Here is a 22072-nt window from a genome sequence, read left to right as displayed (position 1 = left end):
CAATAATTCAGAAATTTCAGGAATATAGACTGATTCAGCCCTGCTGCTCCCTAAATCTTGTACAAGATTCAAAGCCATAAATGACACTGAACAGAACAGTATATGCAGGGATAGCCTCTGGTATTCAGTATTGGACTTAAAATACACTTTATTTTGCATTCTGGTTAACTAACACTCTCAACCATTGTTTGATTTTGAATGACAGAACCTTGAATCTTGGGTCCAGAATCAGTACTGCTAGACAGTCTTACCACAAGTGTTCAAGAACTCCCTGTGATTTGGGGTGATCCTCCTGATCCAGGAACTAAAACTAAAAGTAATAACTCTATTATAATGTGTAGATGTATCATTTAACTAATAAATATAGCTACCTCAAACAATTTGGCATCTTGTGGATATCAGCACAGAAGACCCAAATTTGCCAACAAGCAGTAAGGTTTCTTGAGTTCCTGCCTGAATCTTGCAAAGGAGTCTTACTGGGCTTGTCAAAGAAACTAGATCACACTGTCCAGGAGTGGCCAGCCTGCTTGAGAGCTATGGCAGCAACCTGCAAGCTTGTATAGGAAGCTGAAAAGTTTTTCTTGGGACAGCTTATCACCATTTATGCACCCCACCAACTATTAAGCCTGCTAGAGCAAAAAAGAAATTTGTGGCTCACTGCAGGAAGAATGGGAAGTTATCAAGAAATTCAGAACTGCAAGTTAAATATTGCCTCCTTTCTCCTGGAGCCTGTCTTGGCCATGCCAGTGCATGTCTGTGCTGAAATAATGGATAAAGTTTATTCCAGCAGAATTGATTTAAAAGAGCAAATGTGTATCTGAAAGGACAGGGAACTATTAAATCCAACAAAAAGGAAATTGAGCATAAAACAGAAATTTTAACTTATTAGAGTCTATTCAGGTACCTTTCCAGTGGCAGTTATTACTACCTCAGGCATCAGAAAGAGAAGACTGAAGTGACTAAAAGCAACAATCTGGCCAGTTGAGCAGTAAAAGAAGCTGCTGAAGAAACATTTACAATGCCTTTGGTACCTGTTCTAGACTTGTCACAATTTGACCCTGAATATGACTGCAGACACAGTTTGACCCACAATATGACTGCAGACATACAGAAAGTTAAAAACTTGGTTTTTGAACCCCTATATTAAGCCATGGCTCATAGGTCCTGGAATTTCTAAAGCCATGTGTACCAGAGAACAATCCTAAGACAGATGCAATGAGAAACAAAGAAGACCCAGGAGGGAAGATGGTGGCAATATAGCTGGGAGTGGAGTCCACTTCATCCTTCACATGGGTGAAACACCTAGCCAATCTCCTGAAGAACAGAGCGAACAGCCAACAGTCCCCCAGCATATATGAATATTGGAGACAAAAAGTTGTAGAGACATTGAAAAATCAGACAAGTAGGTGGAAGCTGTGAACACCAGGATACCTGCTGGAAGAGGAAACCCATCAACAAAGGAACCACCAACAGATGACAACAGAAGAATGTGAAGGAGGTAGTGGAAACCACATTAACTCAACCCAGGACTGATCTGGAAATACAACTAAATGGTGGAGAAATTACTCAGAACAAACAAGTGGACAAGAGTGAGAGAGAAGCCTCAAAACATGGTACACACAGAACAACCAGCTTCAACACAACCTGCCCACACCTGCACAACAGAATACAAGATGTGGACAGAGTGGCCCTCATTTAACCAGCTGGAGGGAAGGACCCACCAAAGAAAGACCCAGCAACAATCAAAACCCAAAGATGTACAGATAGTCAATATAAATGACAGCCCAAAACCAGCAAGCTCAGGAGATCAAGGAGACTGCACCACTAAATCTCATAGATCTTCTACCATAGGAGTTCACACAAAAACCCAAGGAGGGAGAACAGATCAATTTAAGAAGCTGAGGTTAACAAGAAGAGTCTCACACAAAAAAAATGGGAAGACAAAGAAACAATCCCCGAATGAAAGGAAAGGAGGAAGCCTCAGAAAGAATGCTAAATGAAATACAGGCAAGTCAACTATCAGATATTCAGTTCAAAACAATGGTTATAAGGAAGCTCAATGAGCTCACAATGAATTACTGGAAACTACAATGAACTTACTGCAAACTATATCAACACAAAATAGGAAATAGAAACTATCAACAGGAGCCAAGAGGACATTAAGAATACATTTTCTGAACTGAAAACACAGTAGAAGGAATCAAAAGCAGACTCAAAAAAGCAGAGGATTAGATCAGTGAGCTAGAGGACACGGTAGAAAAAAAATACCCAGAAAGAGCAATAAAAGAAAAAGAGGCTCAGAAAAAATGAAGAGGGGTTAAGAGAAATACAGGATTAATAATATCCTATAGTAATAATATCCATATAATGCAGATACCAGGAGGAGAAGAAGAAAAGCAAGGGATAGAAAACCTGTTTAAAAAAGTAATGATGGAAAACTTCTCTAATTTGATGAGACAGAAGGTCACACAAATCAAGGAAACACAGAGAGTCCCTATAAAGAGGAACCCAAAGAGGCCCACTACCAGAGACATCATAATTAAAATGGCAAAATTCAAGATAAAGGAAGAATCTTAAAGGCAGAAACAGAAAAACAGGAAGTAACATACAAGGGAGTTCCAATAAGACTAGCAGCTGACTTCCCAATGGAAACGCTCCAAGCCAGAAGAGAATGGCAAGAAATATTCCAAGTAATAAGAACCAGAGGACAGCAACAAAGACTATTTTATCCAGCAAGTCTATCAATTAAAATGGAGGGCCAAATAAGGATCTCCTCAGACAATAAAAGCCTCAAAGAATATACCTCATCCAAACCAGTTCTGCAAGAGATGCTAAAGGGTTTGCTTTAAGAACAGGAAGAAAAAGAGTGACAGAGAGAGGAACACAAGTACAAAAAAAATGGCAATGAATAAGTACCTATCAATAATAACTTAAAATTTAAATGGATTAAATGCCCCCATCAAAAGACACAGAATAGTGGAATGCATAGGAAAACATGATTCACACATGTGCTGCCTACAAGAGACACACGTCAAAACAAAAGACCTACACAGGTTGAGAGACAAGGGCTGGAAATAAATATTCCAAGCAAATGGACAGGAAAAAAAAGACTGGGTAGCTATACTCATATCGGACAAAATAGACTTCAAATAAAGAGCCATAAAAAGAGACCTAGAAGGTCACATCATATTAATCAAGGGAAAAATCCATCAAGAAGACAAACACTGTAAATATATATGCACGCAACATAGGAGCACCCAAATACACAAAGAAAATCTTAGAGGGCTTCAAAAAAGATATTGACAGCAACACAATTATAGTAGAATATTTTAACACCCCACTGTCAAAAATTAACAGATCTTCCCAACAAAATACCAACAAAGATATTGCAGCAATGAACAATATCCTAGATGAAATTGATTTAACTGATATATAGAGAGCCTTTAATCCCAAAGAAGCAAAATGCACATACCTCTCAAATGCACATGGAACATTTTCAAAGATAGACCACATGATAGGACACAAAACAAGCCTCAACAAATTCAAGAAAATTGAAATCATATCAAGCACTTTCTCTGACCACAAGGGAATGAAACTAGAAACTAACCTCAAGGAAAAGAAACCCCAAACACTCAAAATCATGGAGATTGAATAGCATGCTATTTAACAATGAATGGGTCAAAAATGAGGTTAAGGAAGAAATCAAAAAGTTTCTGGAAACAAAAGAAAGTGAACTCACAGTAACCTAAAACTTATGGGACACAGTAAAGGCAGTCCTGAGAGGGAATTTCATAGCAATACGGGCCTACCTAGAAAAGATAGAAACAACTCAAATAAACAACTTAACCCTACACCTACAAGAACTGCAGGAACAACAACAAAGACAGCCCAGAGCAAATAGAAGGAAGTATATAACCAAGATCAGAGCAGAATTAAATGACATAAAGAATAAAATCACAATTCTAAGATTCAATGAATTCAGAAGCTGGTTTTTTAAAAAGATAAACAAAATTAACAAGTCTTTAAGTAAAAAAAAGACGGGGAACCCAAATAAGCACAGTCAGAAATGAAAGAGAAATTACAACTGATACCACAGAAGTACAAAGGATTGTAAGAAATTACTATGAAGAATTGTATGCCAAGAAATTTGAAAACCTAGGTGAAATGAACAAATTTCTAGAAAAATATGATGTATCAAAACCCAATGAAGAAGAAGAAAGCCTGAACAAATAACAGCTGATGAAATTGAAACAGTAATCAAAAAGCTTCTGACACACAAAAGCCCTGGGCCACATAGTTTCATGGGAGAATTTAACAAAGCATTTAATGGAGAGCTAACCACCATCCTCCAGAGATTATTACAAAAGTTTCAAGAATATAGAAGTCTCCCAAACCTTTTAATGAAACCAGCATCATCCTAATCCCAACACCAGATAAGGACATAACAAACAAAGAAAACTTCAGGCCAATATCACTGATGAACATGGATGCTAAAATCCTCAACAAAATATTGGTAAACCACATCCAGCAGTACATTAGAAGATCATACACCATGATCAAGTGGGATTCATCCTAGGGAAGCAAGGATGGTACAATATTTGAAAATCAATAAACATAATACAACACATAAACAAAAGCAAAGACAAAAATCACATGATCCTATCAATAGATGTGGAAAAAAGCATTGGATAAGGTACAGCACCCATTTATGATAAAACACACAGCAAAGTGGGAATAGAGGGAGCATTCCTCAATATAATAAAAGCCATGTATGAGAGACTTATAGCCAACATTATACTCAATGGGCAAAAACTTAGAACTTTCCCACTAAGATCAGGAACAAGACAAGGATGTGTGCTTTCACCACTCTTATTCAACATAGTACTGGAAATCCTAGCCACAGCAACCAGACAAGAAAAATAAATAAAAGCCACCCAAATTGTAAAAGAGGAAACAAACTGTCATCGTTTGCAGATGATATGATAGTATACATAGAAAATCGTATAGACTCTGCCAAAAAACTGCTTGACCTAATAAATGAATTTGGTAAAACAGTGGGAATTTGGTAAAACAGTGGAATATTTGGTAAAACAGTGGGATAAAACAAAGTCAATATTCAGAAATCAAAGGCATTTTTGTACACCAACAATGAAATATCAGAAACAGAAATCAAGAAAAAAATCCCATTCAATATAGCAAAAAGAAAAATAAAATACCTAAAAATAAACCTAACCAAGGAGGTAAAAGACCTGTATGCAGAAAACTACATAACACTGAAGAAAGAAATTAAGGAAGACACAAACAAATGAAAAAGCATGTACCATGCTCATGGATTGGAAGAATTAACATCATCAAAATGGCCATACTACCCAAAGCAATTTACACATTCAATGCAGTACCTATTAAAGTACCAATGACATATTTCACAGACATAGAACAAACACTTCAAAAATTTATATGGAACCATAAATGACCCCAAATAGCTGCAGAAATCTTGAGAAAGAAGAACAAAGCAGGAGGGATCAAAATTCCTGATACCAAACTGTATTACAAGGCCACTGTAATCAAAATAGCTTGGTACTGGCACAAAAACAGATACACAGACCAATGGAACAGAACAGAGAGCCCAGAAATAAACCCCAGTATCTATGGTCAATTAATATTTGACAAAGGGGGAAGAAGCTTTAAATGGAGTAAAAATAGCCTCTTCAACAAATGATGTTGGGAGATCTGGACAGCTATGTGCAAAAAAATGAAACTCGATCCCCAATTTACACCATACACAAAAACAAATTCAAGGTGGATAAAAGACTTAAATGTAAGTCATGACACCCTAAAAGTCCTAGAGGAAAACATAGGCTGGACAGTCTCAGACATTCTATGCAGCAACATCTCCACCAATATGTCCCCTAAAGGGACATAAAGGAAAACATAAACAAACAGGACCTCATCAAATTAAAAAGCTGCTGCATGGCTAAAGAAAATAGTGTTAAAATGAAAAGAGAACCAACTATATAGGAAAACATATTTGCCAATGATACCTCAGACAAGGATTTGATCTCCAAAATATATAAAGAACTCAAATGACTCTACGTCAAGAAGACCAAAAAAAATTTTTTTTAAAATGGGGACTTCTGGCCAAGATGGAGTCATAGGTAGATACACTGTGCCTCCTTGCACAACCCAAAGAAGGACAACAATTTTAAAAACAAAAAAAAATAGCAGTACTGACAGCAAATTGAACTGTAAGGAAATCCAACAACTAAGGAGTTAAAGAAGACACTTTCATCCAGACTGGTAGGAGGATGGAGATGGGCAGCCAGGCAGGAGGACCCAGTGAGGTGGTAGATTGTGGAGTGAGGCAAGCAAGGCTAAAACTGGCTGGCAAGGACACAGCTGGCAGACCTGGCAAGATGGTGGCTGGGGGAGCAGTCAGTCCACATTCACACACAGGTAAACCAGGAGGAACAACTGGGGAGCAAAACAGACCTCGAAACCCAGGGCTCCAGTAGGGGAAAATAAAGCTTCAAACCATTGATTGAAAACACATGTGTGGGTTGAGACAGCAGCAGGAGAAACTCTCAGCCTCACAGGAAAGTTAATTGGAGAGACCCACAGGGTCCTAGAACGTACACAAGCCCACCCACCAGGAGAATCAGCACCAGAAGGGCTCAGTTTGCTTGTGAGTAGTGGGGGAAGTGACTGAAATCTGACAGAGTTAAGCAAGCACCATCGTTCCTTCTCTGACCCCTTCTCCACATACAGCGTCACAGCGTCAGCAACATGGATTACCCCGCCCTGGTGAATACCTAAGGCTCCACCCCTTACTATGGAACAGGTACATCGAGACAAAAAAAAAAGTGGCCCAAATGAAAGAACATATCAAAGCTCCAGAAAAAAATACAATTAAACGATGAAGAGATAGCCACCCTATCAGGTGCACAGTTCAAAACACTGGTAATCAGGATGCTAACAGAATTGGTTGAATTTGGTCTCAAATCAGATGAAAAAATGAAGGCTATGCTAAGTGAAATAAGGGAAAATGTACAGGGAATCAATAGTAATGGGAAGGAAACTGGGACTCGAGTCAATGGAGTGGACCAGAAGGATGAAAGAAACATCCAACCATAGAAGAATGAAGAAACAAGAATTTTGAAAATTGAATAGAGGTTTAGGAATCTCCAGGACATCTTTAAACATTCCAACATCCGAATTATAGGGATACCAGAAGGAGAAGAGGAAGAGCAAGAAATTGAAAACTTAGCTGAACAAATAATGAAGGAGAACTTCCCCAATCGGGCAAAGGATTTAGACTTCCAGGAAGTCCAGGAAGCTCAGAGAGTCCCAAAGAAGTTGGACCAAAGAAGGAACACACCAAGGCACATCATAATCGCATTACCCAAGATTAAAAATAAGGAGAGAATCTTAGAAGTAGCAAGAGAAAAGGAGACAGTTACATACAAAGGAGTTCCCATCAGACTGTCAGCTGATTTCTCAAGAGAGATCTTACAGGCAAGAAGGGGCTGGAAAGAAGTATTCCAAGTCATGAAAGGTAAGGACCTACATCCAAGATTGCTCTATCCAGCAAAGCTTTCATTTAGAATGGAGGGGCAGATAAAGTGCTTCTCAGATAAGGTCAAGTTAAAGGAGTTCATCATCACCAAGCCCTTATTATATGAAATGTTAAATTGATTTATCTAAGAAAAAGATGAAAAGCATGAACAGTAAAATGACAGCAAACTCACACTTATCAACAACCACACACAAAACAAAACAAAACAAAAAAAACAAAAGCAAACTAAGCAAGTAACTAGAACAGAAACAGAACCACAGAAATGGAGATCACATGGAGGGTTATAAACAGGGGAATGGGATTAGGAGAAGGGGGGAAAGGTACAGAGAATAAGTAGCATAAATAATAGGTAGAAAATAGACAGGGGGGTTAAGAATAATGTAGGAAATGTAGAAGCCAAAGAATTCATATGTAGGACTCATGAACATGAACTAAAGGGGGGGAATGTGGGTGGGAGGGAGTTTGCAGGGTGGAGGGGAGGAAAGGGAGGAATGGGACAACTATAATAGCATAATCAATAAAACATATTTTTTTAAAAGTTAAGAAAAAAATGGGCAAAATATTTGAACAGATACTTCTCCAAGGAGGACATACAGAGGGCCCAGAGACATATGAAAAAATGCTCAGCATCACTAGCCATCAGATACAAATTAAAACCACAATGAGATACCACTTCACACCAGTCAGAAAGGCCATCATAAACAAATCAACAAATAAGCGTTGAAGAGGATACGGAGAAAAGGAAACCCTAGTGCATTGTTGGTGGGAATGCAGACTAGTGCAGCCACTGTGGAAAATAGTATGGAATTTCCTCAGAAAACTAAAAATAGAACTGCCTTTTGACCCAGCAGTTCCACTGCTGGGATTATACCCTAAGAGTCCTGAAATACCAAAGGAACCTACGCAGTACATTTACACAATGGGTGCAGCAGAAAGGAGGAGCTCCTACCCTTTGCGACAGCATGGATGGAACTGGAGAGCATTATGCTAAGGGAAATAAGTCAGGCAGTGAGGGACAAATACCATATGATCTCACCTTTAACTGGAACATAATCAACAAATGAAAAAAGCAAACAAAATATAACCAGCAACACTGAAATTAAGAACAATCTAACAATATCCAGAGGAGAGTGGGGAGAAGGGTTTTCAGGAACTACTATAAAGGACACATGGACAAAACCAAGTGGGAGGGTGGAAGCAAGGGAGTGAAGTAGGTTTGCCTGGGTGGGGGGTGAGGAGAAAATGCAGATAACTGTAACTGAACACAATAAAGTAATTTTTTAAAAAAAGAGAAACAATACCAACAGCAGCCCTGTTTGAGGAGTGGCAAATTACCCAGATGCCAAGGGCCTGAGGATGGAAATATTTATTGGTCTTCAATGATACATTTTCAGGATGGGTAGAGGCCTATTCTCCTATTAGAACTGTGAAATTCTCAGGGGTAATTAAAGCCCTACTGAAGGGAATAATTCCTCACTTTGGCCTACCTGGAAGCACCCAGAGAGATAACAGTCCTGCTTTTGTTTCTGAAATTACATGGAAGTTTAGTAAATTTCTAGGAATTAAGTGAAGACCACACATCATGGAGATCTGAAGCTTCTGGGAAAGTAGAGAAGATGTAACACACCTTGAAGAAAAATGTACCAAATGAAGTCAAGAAACTCATCTCTATTGGGATCAAGTTTTACCAATTGCTCTGCTCAGGATAAGGGTGACTCCTGGAAGTGGGGTTCAATTGAGTCCTTACGAGGTTGTGTACAGGTGACCATTTCAGGCTATGATTGGGGTTGAAAAATGTACATAAATCAAGGAGTGAACCTAAAGGACTATGTACAACATCTAATGACCTCACTTGTATTTGAGATCTGTCCCCTACAAGTTCACTAAATTCCTTTGAGCCTGGAGATAAGGTGCTACTCAAGATTGGAAGACAGGATATCTGGAAGTCTAACTAGAAGTGGACTTGCTCTTGGGATGCCCAATATTTATAATTTGGGTCCTATGGTAACTCTAAAGGTCAAGAAAATGTTTTCTTTAAAAACTGCTAATGAAGCCCCAACTAGAGAGTGTGCAACTTTTGTCAATTGTACTAAAAACTGTTTTATGTTATCAGCAGATGTGGAGGTGAATTGCAACATCACCACTAATATATCTTCTGCTTTTATTCATATCAAATTGCTGGCAGCATAATTTCTAATATGTGGAAGGACTGTTTATTCAACAGCAAAATGATTACTTCTATGTGAAACCAATCTCATAGAAATGAGATAATTACTCCAATCTATTAACACAGTATATGCTTCCATTTATTTTTATCTTCCTTAATTTCTTTCTTCAGTCTTCTATAATTTTATGAGTACAGTTCTTTTACCTCCTTTGGTTAAATTTATTCCTAGGTACTTTATTTTTCTTGCTGCTACAGTAAATGGGATTTTCGCCCAGTTTAGCTTTAGTTATACTTAGTAGGCTTAAGTGATTAGTGTATGTGGAAAGTTGTTATTCCAAGAACTGGAATACATAATCTACATGACTCCAGGAGGTCAACAAGCAAGTCAGCCTTTGTGCTCCAGGAGGTCTGCAAGTGATTGAGATGGTATCTGAGCCATTGTGTTCCAGAGAGGGACCCAGATCAATAATTGTTGATCAATGACTTCTGGCCAAGATGGAGGAATAGGTAGATATACTTTGCCTCCTTGCACAACGAAAAGAAGGACAAGAACAAACTTAAAAACAAAAAATAACCAGGACTACCAGAAAATCGAACTGTATGGAAGTCTGACAACCAAGGAGTTGAAGAAGAAACTTTCATCCAGACTGGTAGGAGGAGCAGGGATGGGCAACCAGGATGGAGAGGACTCACGCAAGGTGACAGCTGGAGGACTGGATGGTCCTCCATGCAAATAAACCAGGAAGAACAACTGAGGAGCAAGAAAAACCACACAACTCAGGGTTCAGTATGGGAAAATAAAGCCTCAAAACCTCTGACTGCAAAAACCTGTGGGGTTATGGCCGCAGGAGAAACTCCCAGCCTCACAGGAGAGTTTGTTGGAGAGACTCACAGCGTCCTAGAATGTATACAAACCCAACCACACAGAAATCAGCACCAGAAGGGACCAATTTGCTTGTGGAAAGTGGGGGAAGTGACTGAAAGCTGGCTGACACCTGAGCAAGCCACATTGTTCCCTCTTGGACCCTCCCCCACATACAGGAGCACAACACAGCAACCTGAGTTGCCCCACCCAGGCTTATACCTAAGGCTGTGCCCCTTACTACATAACAGGCACACCAAGACAAAAAAAATATGTGGTCCCAATGAAAGAACAGATCAAAACTCCAAAAATAGAAGTAAGCATGAAGAGATAGCCAACTTATCAGATGCAGAGTTCAAAATACTAGTAATCAGGATGCTCACAAAAAAACTTGAGTATGATCACAAAATAGAGAAAGAGGTGAAGGCTATACAAAGTGAAATAAAGGAAAATGTATGGGGAACCAACAGTGACAGGAAGAAAACCAGGACTCAATCAATGATTTGGGGCAGAAGGAAGAAATAAACATTCTATCAGACAGAATGAAGAAACAAGAATTCAAAAAAAATTAGAAGAGGCCTAGGAACCACTGGGACAACTTTAAACGTTCCAATATTTTAATCATAGGGGTGCCAGAAGGAGAAGAAGAAGAGCAAGAAATGGAAAACTTATTTGAAAAAAATAAGGAAGATGAACTCCCCTAATCTAGCAAAAGAAATAGACTTCCAGAAAGTTCAGGAAGCTCAGAGAGTCCCAAAGAAGTTGGATCCAAGGAAGCTCACACTAAAGCACGTCATTATTACATTACCCAAGATTAAAGATAAGGAGAGAATCTTAAAAGCAGCAAGAGAAAAGGAGACATTTACCTACAAATGAGTTTCCATAAGACTATCTGCTGATTTCTCAAAAGAAATTTACAGGCAAGAAGGGTCTGGAAAGAAATATTCCAAGTCATGAAAGGCAAGAGCCTACATCCAAGACTACTCTATTCAGCAAAGCTATCATTTAGAATGGAAGCATCAGATAAAATGCTTCCCAGATAAGGTAAAGTTAAAGGATTTCATCATCACCAAGCCCTTATTATATGAAATGTTCAATGGTCTCATCTAAGAAAAAGATCATCAAATATGAATAGTAAAATGACAGCAAATTCACAACTCTCAACAACTTAACCAAAAAAAAAACAAAACAAAAAAAAACCACCAAGCAAACAACTAGAACAGGAACAGAATCACAGAAATGGAGATCACATGGAGGGTTATCAGTGGGGAGGAGTTAGGGAAAGAATGGGGGGGGAAAGGTACAGGGAATAAGATTTGTAAATGGTACATATAGACAAGGGGAGGTTAAGAATACAATAGGAAAAGGAGAAGCCAAAGAACTTGCATGTACAACCCGTGGACATGAACTAAGGTGGGGGAATACTGGTGGGAGGGGCTTACAGGGTAGAGGGGAGTAATCGGGAGAAAAAATGGGACAACTGTAATAACATAATCAATAAAACATATTTTTAAAAAGAATTGTTGATCAAGATAAAGATATATAGGAAAATCACCCATGAACTGCAACTCTTATCTGATTAACCTTTGATCCATACCCCTTTCCTACCCATTTCTTCTTATCAAAAGTTCAGCTTGAGATGAGATGTTTAAATGGTTTTTTAAGGTACATAACCTGCCATATTCTCAGATCCCTGGCATCTGAATAAAGTGCCCATAAAGAATCAATCCTTGTCTTTACTTACTTGTTTTGGTTCTTGTAGTGACAGGCAGCATGAATGCTGATTTTTCCAGTTTCACTATCTGTTTAAAAAATTTCTTGAGACCAAGAGACCTACAAAAGAGGCAGAAGACTCTATCATTATCAGAGTTTATTAAGAAAATTTTTACATGCAAATCCTCTTGGGCATCAGCAAGACAACATGGATATCCCCACACCCCACAGCAGGTGCTATAGGCTTACATAAAACACAGCAGGACAGATAGGGGTACTGGGGTGTCACCTGCCCTAGATGAGGGAAGAACACATTACATGCTTGCCTGGGGCACAGGGGAGGGACCACTCAAGCTGTGAGGGGATTTAATGGAAGTGATCTCTGTTCTGGCTAGATCCAGCTGAACCTAGCATGGTAATAATGAGGTGGTGGGACAGACTCCTCCAGACTATCTGCAAAAATCTGCAGTGCTATGAAGCTCTGTTTCTCCTGGTTGCTGTGCATGATGGTAGGGGTGCAGGTGGGCACTGTGGGAGGTGATCAGAAAAGTCTGAGACATGATTGCTGAATGCTGCCAACCTTGAAACACCTCTTCATGGCTCTAGGCTGCAGAGTACACAGTGAAGCTGTTGTGCCAAGAGCAGTGCTAACATATTGATGCATTCACTCTTGCTCACAAACCTCCACCTTTTTAAAAAAGATTTTATTTTTAGAGAGGGGAGAAGGGAGGGAGAAAAATATCAATGTGTGAGAAACATTGATCAGTTGCCTCTAGCACACCCCAACTGGGACCTGGCACACAACCCAGGCATGTGCCCTGACTGGTTATTGAACTGGTGACCTTTTGGTTTGCAGGATAATGCCCAATGCACTGAGCCACACCAGTCAGGGCTACTTTTTTTAATCCTCCCCTGAGGATATGTTTAATGACTTTAAAGAGAGAGGAAGGGAGATAGATAGAAAGAAAGAGAGAAGAAACATCTACGTGAGAGAGAAACATTGATCAGTTGCCTCCTGTATGTGCCCTGACCTGGAATCAAACCCACAACTTTTTGGTGCACAGGATGATGTTCCAACCAACTGAGTCACCAGGCCAGAGCCCAACCTCTGCCTTATAACCAGGCAAATCCTACCCCTTCTCTCTAGCCCAGTCTGTACCTGGCCTCCATGCTACCCCACCTCCCTTAGGAAACCCTAAACTCACCACCCAGCAAAAAGTAGGACAAAGGAAGGTGGCAGTTCTCAGAATCAGAGGGCTGCAGGAAGTACAGCAGACTTGAACCCTTGGAGACAGCAATGTGCACAGAGAGCAAAAATGCATGGGGAAGCCAGGAGAACAGAAATTATGGGCTCACACCCACAGTAAAACCCCAAATGTAAAAATGTGCCCTGAACTTCCTGAAGCACAAGAGGAAAGGGAGAGAGGGGACCTGTGAGAAGATCCAAGCCCTAAGAAGACATGAAGGGAAGACCAAGAAAGCTGTCTGAATTCAGAGAAGCAGATATCATGGTCCTCTGTCCTCACTGCTGTCCAAGAGGGGCACACAGCCCCACACCTCACTCCTACATTCATTGATGGAGCACCACCATATTGCCGGCACTCCAACAAGCATCCCAGATAAATAAACAAGTGCCCTGATATGATATCATGTAGTTCACAGCTCACAGACTAGAAGACATTTATGTAAAAATAGAGCTTTAGCAGAGATGAGGGCAAAAATATGCCAGAAGCCAAGGTAGGGACTGCCATAACCTGACTTGTGTTTAGAGTCATTCTGGCAAAAGCCAAAGGAAAGAGAGGGCCAGCAGTGTGAGGCCAGAGGCGGTGAGCATTGTGGGGGAGGTGGAGAGGGCACCTGGGCCAAGAGAGGGAAGCAGCCTTAGAGCAGAAGTGATAGGGGCTGTTGTAAAAGGCCCTGGGGAGGCAGAGCTGAGGGGGCTGGAACCTTGAGTTGCAGGAGAAGGAAGACTCAAACGTACTTCAGGGTTTCCAGCCAAGGAAACTATCAAGGCAAGAGTCCACTCCATTCTGGTAGAGGAGGCAAGAAGGAGCGGGTATAGCAACAGGTAAAGAGGAGAGCACTGGGCTGTGCCTGCTTACCCTACAGCCACCCCTCTCCTGGGCCTTCTCCCTAACAGGCCCCTATATGAGGGTATAATTAAAAGTGTACAAGCTGTGAGTTTAGAGGCAGAAGAGAATACAGCCCCTGACTCTTCCCACATCTCTCAAACAGACCTCAGAGCCCAGCAGAGCCAGCCTGTTGAAGCAAGTTCTCTCCTGAGGGCCCAAGAACCACGTGTGCAAACACATAGAGCACCTGCCAGGCCAGAGCTCTGGGCAGCCTCACCCACTGCCCTGCCTCTGGGCCTTGGGTGACCCTGCTTTCCAAATCAATAATGGAGACATGTTTTCTGACACATGTATTTTGGAGGGGACAAAGGATAGAATATCTTCAAGTAGAATGTGTGGCTCCCATATCTACTGCTCACTCATTTGTCCATTTATTTATTTATTCAGCAAATAGACACTAAGTGTGCAGTGGAGTTGCATCTGTGCCAGGCATGGGCCAAACCAGGGTTTAGTTCAAATTATCCCTTCTTACAAGAACACCAGTCAGATTGCATAGGGCCTACCCAAACAGCCTCATTTTAAATTTATACTTCTTTAAAGGCCCTATCTCCAAATATAGACCCCTGTCCAGCCTGCTCCCCGAGTGTCCAGCATTCAAGGCTGCGTGCAGTGATGACAAGAATACCAACTTGGCCCTGGACACCCTTCAGTCCTGGATAAGACAGACAGCTGACACCCCAACTGGTGAAGCCCTCCTGAACACCTTTGTTGTGTGCACTCTGGCCTTACCTGAGAGAAGAGAACCCAGGAAGCTCAAGGCACAATCTTCTGTGATGAACACACGGAAGCAGAACTTCAGGGTCACCTGCTGGTGGGCTGGCCAGGTCTGTGGCATGATGGTGCTGGAGAGGGCAGGATGAGAAAAAATACTAGGTACCAGATTCCTCCCAGGTCAGCAAAGCTAGGCTAATTCCGATATACAAGCGGATATGAAGACTGGGCCTCAGTTTCCCCATCTGAAACAGGAGTAGTAAGTAACTTTTTAGGATTGTATATTAACATTATACAAAAGAAAGGCTCAGAAGACTGTGTGTATATAGCACTGAGTATTAGCAATTTCCCCGTGGTGAGGATTCAGGAGAGCAATTTAGCACTATCAGAGCCTAAAGTGCCAGCCAGCACCAGTGGCCCAGTCTGACTGTGCACCTGCCATTCCACCTTGTTCCCTGGGTGAGAAGCAAGGGCTCTTGCATGGGCTCCTGGGCAATCTGGCTCCCCTGCCTTTTCTCCCTATACATGGTTGTCAGTTGGCCACAGGGTTACCTGATTAAGGTAGAGAACCTGAGCTACTGGGCCATGCAGATGATTGGGAACTAGCTGAACACAGACACTGACTACTATAAGACTGTTCTGGAGATCCTTCATGACATGGTGTTCTTCCAGGAGCCCCAGTGGGGAGTGGGGTGGGGAAGTGGGAAAATGGACATGGGTGGACAAGTTACTAATCAGGGCAGTGGTGGAAAGAAAAATTAGATGAATCAGCCCTGGCTGGTGTGGATCAGTGGCTGAGTGGCGGCCTATAAATCAAAGGGTCACTGGTTTGATTCCCAGTCTAGGGCACATGCCTGGGTTGCAGGGGTAGGGGGCATGCAAGAGGCAACCACACATTGATGTTTCTCTCTCTCTTTTCCTTCCTTTCCCCTCTCTAAATAAAATGGCTGGGAAAATCTCAAAAGAGGAGAGCAATGGAATCACTGGGGAGCTCATTAAAAACAGAGCTGTCCCTCCCTTGAGTCAGCAATTTGGTAGATCTGGGCTGGGATCCTGACAACATGCTTTTCTGACATGTTCCCAAGGGTGCTGTTGCTTTCTGATCAAGAACCCGACTTTGAGAACCTCTGACTACACGTACCTGATTTGCATACCTGATTTGCTCTGGTCCTCACCTGCTCTCCTATTACACAAATCTATCAGCAAAGCTAACTTCCAACCTCAGCCACCAAACCCATGGCCACTGTCTGAGCAGTCTGCTACAAGACAGAATAAACTGGGACTCACTCTTCCTCGGGGTCCTGTGACCTAACTCTGACAAAACAAGCTATAAATATTTACACGAAATATTTGTGTGTTACAAGCAATGAGTGTTACAAGCCTTCAGTGGCTGAGGGAGCACCTAGGCCTCTTCTTTCCCAGTAGCATCTTTTCCTTCCTTCCAGAATTTTTATTCAGTGTAAATCCATTTAAATTCAAGCCAAAGACTGTCTCCCCACCCCCCACAGTTTTCATAAAGATCTGTTTCATTATTGGTGGGTGGTGCATTTAGAAGGCAGCACAGGTAACAAGACAAATAGCCAATTCAACTAGAAACCTGCTAACAAGTAACTGTATGAATATGTACAGCACAGCTATTGTTTAGCTCATCCTTTGTTTTGTTCACCTTCTCAGAGAGAAAAAAACCTCTGGTCGCATTGGAAATATGTTAAGGCCAAATCTTCTGATATCCATTCCCAGAGGTTTCTTTCAGCTGGATTAAGCCTCCAGCTCCAGGTAAAGCCCAAATTTGTGGCCACCAGTATTCATTCTCTTCCCATCAGATAGTGTGAGCTTCAGACAGACCTCAGAGTCTGAGTGTAGCCCACTCCAACTAAACTAGAGTCGTTGACTTTTGCAGAAATAGAAGCAGTGGTATCCAACTGATATTTAGTTGCAATGCCAAAGCCAGTGTAATTGGTACCTGATGTCCAAGCAAGGTCCACTGAAGTGTCAACATCTTCACATACTTTGTAATATATTAAGCCTCCAAATTCTGTGGGGCTTAAGACTTGGAAAATTTTAGCTTAAGGTAAATAGCCATAAATCTAGCAAGTAATGTGTATGTTAAGCTTTTATTTCAGAAACTACAGATAAGGACCATCCTGGCACCTGAGAAAAAGCAGCTGACCTCCTGGGGTTCTAGCTAAAGATTACCACCTGGGGACATCTGTACCAGGAAGAAGCAGGGACTACCCCTCCCCCTTGGAGACAGCTGTTGAACTTCAAGGCTTTCGCTGACACCTTGTTTTGTCCTCCCCCCAACCCCCATATAAAAGATCTGGCCAGGAAAGAAAGGGGAAGATGGTTTGTTAGGGTATGAACCCGCCATCTTCTCGGATCGCCGGCCATCTGAATAAAGCACCTATAAAAGATTCAATCACTGTCATTGCTTATTGGATTTGGTAGTGACAGGCAGCCTGAACACCGGTGTCTTTTCCAGTTACACCATCATTGACATTAGTGTGTAGCTGGAAGTCTCCAACCCTGTAGCTTACTGCAAAACTATTCCTTGTCAGCTTTGATTTGATACTGTCAGAGGTCATCTAGTATCCAGGAAGACAGACCTTGTCACTAAAGACAGCTGAACCATGGATTGCAGGCCCCTCAAAATCAAAATCAAAATCAACATCACAACCAAGGTTTATACATTCCCTCTTGTAAGCAGACAATTTTACCATTTTTCTTTCCTGCATCTGATGAAAAGGGGGTGTCAAAATATCAAGTTTCAGACCTTGACAAATCTGGTCTTCCATTGCAATTTCTGTGCCCAGACTGTTATCAGTGTTCCATTTCTCTGTGAAAGACACACCATACTCATACCATTTATATGTGCTCTCCAAGGTCCCAATAACTTTACTAGTGTCTGTATTAGATGTTGAGAATTCCACACCACTGCATGGCTTTGTTTTGAATTCCAGTTTCACTAACCCAAAACCAAATCCTTTGTTGAAAATATCTCTGGCAAAGACACTGAAGTAGAGGACAGGTTGACAGTGACCAGAGGGGAGAGAAGAGGGAATTTCAGGGGAGAATGGGTTTACAGGAACAAATTTAAAGGACACATGGACAAAAACTAGGGGGAGAGTGGTAATGGGAGGGAAGTGGGGAGGGATGGGAGGGTGGGCTGGAATAGGAGTAAAAGGGAGAAAACTGTACTTGAACAATGATTAAAATAAAATTTAAAAAAATATCTCTGGCAGTGTTGTCAAGGTCAGCATATGATGGAGAGACACACATTGACTGCTCAGCTCTGTCTGTAGGTGGCTATGGCATGGCCACGGGAAAAGGTGATCTAGTGCTCTCCTGAGGAGGGCTGTCACCAGTGCTCAGATTGTTCAGGTCAAGCTGCAGCTGCTGCAGCTGGAGGGCAAAGTGAAGGACCAAGCCAAGGACTGTCTTAAAGGGAGAATGTACGGAAGGGAGAGTTCTTAAGACAAGTCTAGTGGGAGAATCTTAATGGTGCCTGGTATGCTGAGGTCACCCAGTGCTGAGTTCTCTCTGAGGACATTATGGAAGGGCTGAGAGGGCCTGTAAGAGCACTAGGTCTTTGTCAGCCCCTTGGCCAGAAGTCCTATGTAGAGGCGACCACTGAGAGACAGATACACCTATCCTGCACTCCTGGAGCTCTGGCAAGGAGCTGTATCTGCCCAGAGGGGATAAATTTTTCTGATTTGTCAGCCCAAATGTGGCACCTTTATCTAGTTGCCCGGAGGTACGGGCCTGCCCTCAGGTCCCCACAGGGCTCAACCTCCATCCAATGAGAACCACCCATTCTCTGCACAGTCTTGAGCATTAGCCCGCTTCCCTTCTCTCCTTTGCCTGCTGGCGCTCAAGTTGAATGAAATCACCATGGCCTTCTCCAGCAGGCAGCGAACGCTGCCCTCTTGCCCTGGACAACAGGATCCACTCGCCAGAGGGAGAGGCGGAGTAGTCCGGAAACCAAGTTCACATCACCTCCCCAACCCCCTACCCTCTTCTTCCAGGGCTCGCCTGACCACCAATTATGTGGTCTTGGCCAGCACGGCCCAGGCTGCCATGCTGCTCCCGTTTCAGCCACTTCTGTCCCCTGACAGGCAAGATGCCCTGCGATCACTCCACTACAGCCACTCTGCCAAGGTAGTCCTGACCTGCACGCAGCGCTTTGGATCCCGAAGGCATCTTTAGGGACAAGTCCAGCACCACAGGCCTTCGCTGCCATCAGCTAGCAGAGCCACACCTTCCCCAGCGACACAGGCCTCATCCTGGCGTCCTCCGTGACAGACAACCACTCCGCCTTCTTCACCGCGGCAGTGCACATGGTCCTGGAAGGCCGGTCCACGTCCACAAGCACCCAAAGAGGAGCTGCGTACCTGGTGCTCTTTCCCCATGTCCAGGCACTGGAGCCCGGACTCCAGTGCCATGGGCAGCTGTCCCAAGATCCCTCCTTACCAGTTTGTGGACTGTGCCCAGGAGTTCTTTGGGCCAGAGGGGTGCGTGGGCTTCCAAGGAAGAACACGCCTGGCCCACGGGCAATTGACACCGCTATCAAATCCAAGATCAGGACCATGTGCCACATTCAAGAGGTTACCAGCTTGGCTTTGACAAAGGGCCCCAGGGCCCTGAGAGCCCCACTCCAAAATTAGGCTGTAGCCAACTTCAGGACACCCAGGAGCTGGGGTGATTCCAGTCACAATGGTTCACCAGGAAAAGACTCAAAACCTACCTTCTCACTTTATCACCACCCTCTCCCAAAGATGCTAGACCAAGAGGTGCCACATAAGGCTCAGGAATCGAGCCCCTGCAATGAATTTATTAGTGATGTCTTCACAACAGCATGTGACATATGATTAAAACAATAAAGCATTCATTGAGTTTAAGGCTATATCACTCAGTGTTTTATCCACATTCTGGGTGGCATTGAAATAATTATAAAATTGAGTGCTGAGACATTTGACTTCCAAATGTTGCAGGATCACCTTCCAAAATTCAGGTTCACGTACCCCAAGTACTAGTTAGCCAAAACATTGAAACACCAGTGGTTGGAGATAGAGAAAGGTTTATTTGATTTGATCAAGGTGAGAGGACAGAGAGCAAGATGTACCAAATCCATCTCTACCGAAAAGCAATGCAGGGAGTTTTTTATGTGGCTAGGGAGTAAGCTGGTGGGAGAGGCTAAGGTTTAGAGAACTGAGAGAGAAGTCTATTTTCTTTAGTCACAGAAAACAGTTTTCTGTATCAGACTCCTTGTGGCCCTGGAGTTATCTCCTGCTTGACAAAGAAACAGTACATAAGCAGCACAAAATTATATTGTGAGAAGGGGTGCTGGGTTGAAGAACCTAGATTCTGCAAAGTATCTCATAATTGTGCATCAATGATGTCTTTAAAGCAAAAATCTGAAATTAGACATTGAATAACTATCACATTAAGTTATTACTGCTTTGTGCTTAACTGGCTACATTATTCTATTATCTGGGACAAAGTGTACTTTTAAACATTTCTCCTGGAATTTGCTGTACAGGCAGTCCTTCAGAACATGACTAACATATTTTCTTAATCTTGGACTATAGACCCCCCTGACAATGGGCAAGGAGACAGCTGAAATGGTGTTTCTCTTGTATCAGTTGGGGGCAAAGCAGACTACAGTCCTTAGTTTATCCTAGCTTGATGTCTGTGTTGGTGGCCAGAGCTGTTTCCTGCCTGGGCCACATTAAAAAATATATTCTTTGACTGTAAACTACATGACAGCCAAAGCAATTGAAACATGTAGTTAAAGACTATATCTCTACACCTATATCCTAATTTAGAATTAAATTATTTAGTTCTAGCTGTCAAAAATACTAGGGGCATTAAAACCACAAGAAGCTTGGCTGTACAAGGGCCTTATCTGGTATTCTTGGCTCTTCTCTTATTTCCTTATTTTGAATCTAGCCCCAGCTTCTCTCCCCATCTCCAGTTCTCCAACTCCACAACTGTAAATTTTAAGACATGTTTGGAACTTAGGTCCTTAGATAAAGGCCAACGACATGCTCAATGCTTTTTCCATGTTACTGAAACCATACTGAGATTCGTGCTCTAATGTTGCTTCATTTTGTAGATGAGGAAAACTTATTTTCCAAGACATTCAATAACTTGGGTGAGGTCACAAATGCTAGTCTAGGGGGTCAAAACCTATGACATCTAACCTCAAATCTTCTTGTTTCTTCTATGCTCAGCAGCTTTGTCTTACTCTGGTGTTCCTAAAACAGTGATTCACTTTGGAAACAGCGATGAGTATGTTGAATGTTTGAATAAATGAAGTTCTCAAGAGTACACAGGTCAAGGCCACATGGTCTTTCCCCATTCCTTTCCCATTTCCCTGGGTTTTATTTGCCTAGAAGCACTGAGGGGTGAGGGAGCAAATAGATGGGGTCAATAATAATGAGAACTTTCAGGCATGAGGTATAAAAAGGCCAATCTTTTGGCAGTGACCTGGCCTGAATTTTGTCTCTAAGGGACTGCTTGGGGGTATAAGTAAGTGCCCAGAAGTCCACAGGAAGTGCCCAGGCAGCTAGGAGGTGAAAGGCCAGTTCATCACCAAAAACAATAGGGGCCTTCAGGAAGGCCTTCAGAGCCAGCCAGATATTGCCATTCTCCTCTTTCGCAGGGTCTGCAATTTTATCCTGCTTTCAGGCTAACAAGTTCTCCTGCCACATTTTCATGAATGCTAGCAAAAGACCAACATTCCATTTAACCATTAGTGGGTTAAAGACAAAGGCTCTTTTACCCATGGCACAGCAAGCAGCATGAGCAACCCAAGGCCTCAAGGGCTAAGAGGGCAATGCAGAGGGACCCAGGTGGATACTATGCATGCAGTGGGCTTGCATTGCAGCTGAGAAACACTGAACTCAGAGAAT

General features: G+C 42.2%; 1 non-coding gene and 1 pseudogene across 1 annotated transcript; one reads left to right on the top strand and one right to left on the bottom strand.

The window, feature by feature from the left end:
• Window positions 1–16916: 16916 nt before the first annotated feature.
• LOC123826527 lies at window positions 16917–18437 on the bottom strand (annotated as a pseudogene).
• A 2310-nt stretch (window positions 18438–20747) lies between these two features.
• Window positions 20748–20889, top strand: LOC123826616. The gene has a single exon (XR_006787093.1). It is a non-coding gene; the product is annotated as a small nucleolar RNA SNORA48 (small nucleolar RNA).
• Window positions 20890–22072: the final 1183 nt, after the last annotated feature.

The sequence above is a fragment of the Phyllostomus hastatus genome, unplaced genomic scaffold (genome assembly GCF_019186645.2).
Source record: "Phyllostomus hastatus isolate PE091 unplaced genomic scaffold, TTU_PhHast_1.1 phas_contig_81, whole genome shotgun sequence".
Classification (NCBI taxonomy): Eukaryota; Metazoa; Chordata; class Mammalia; order Chiroptera; family Phyllostomidae; genus Phyllostomus; species Phyllostomus hastatus.
Note: the sequence above shows the minus strand (reverse complement) of the source record. Positions and strands in the feature narration are given on the sequence as shown.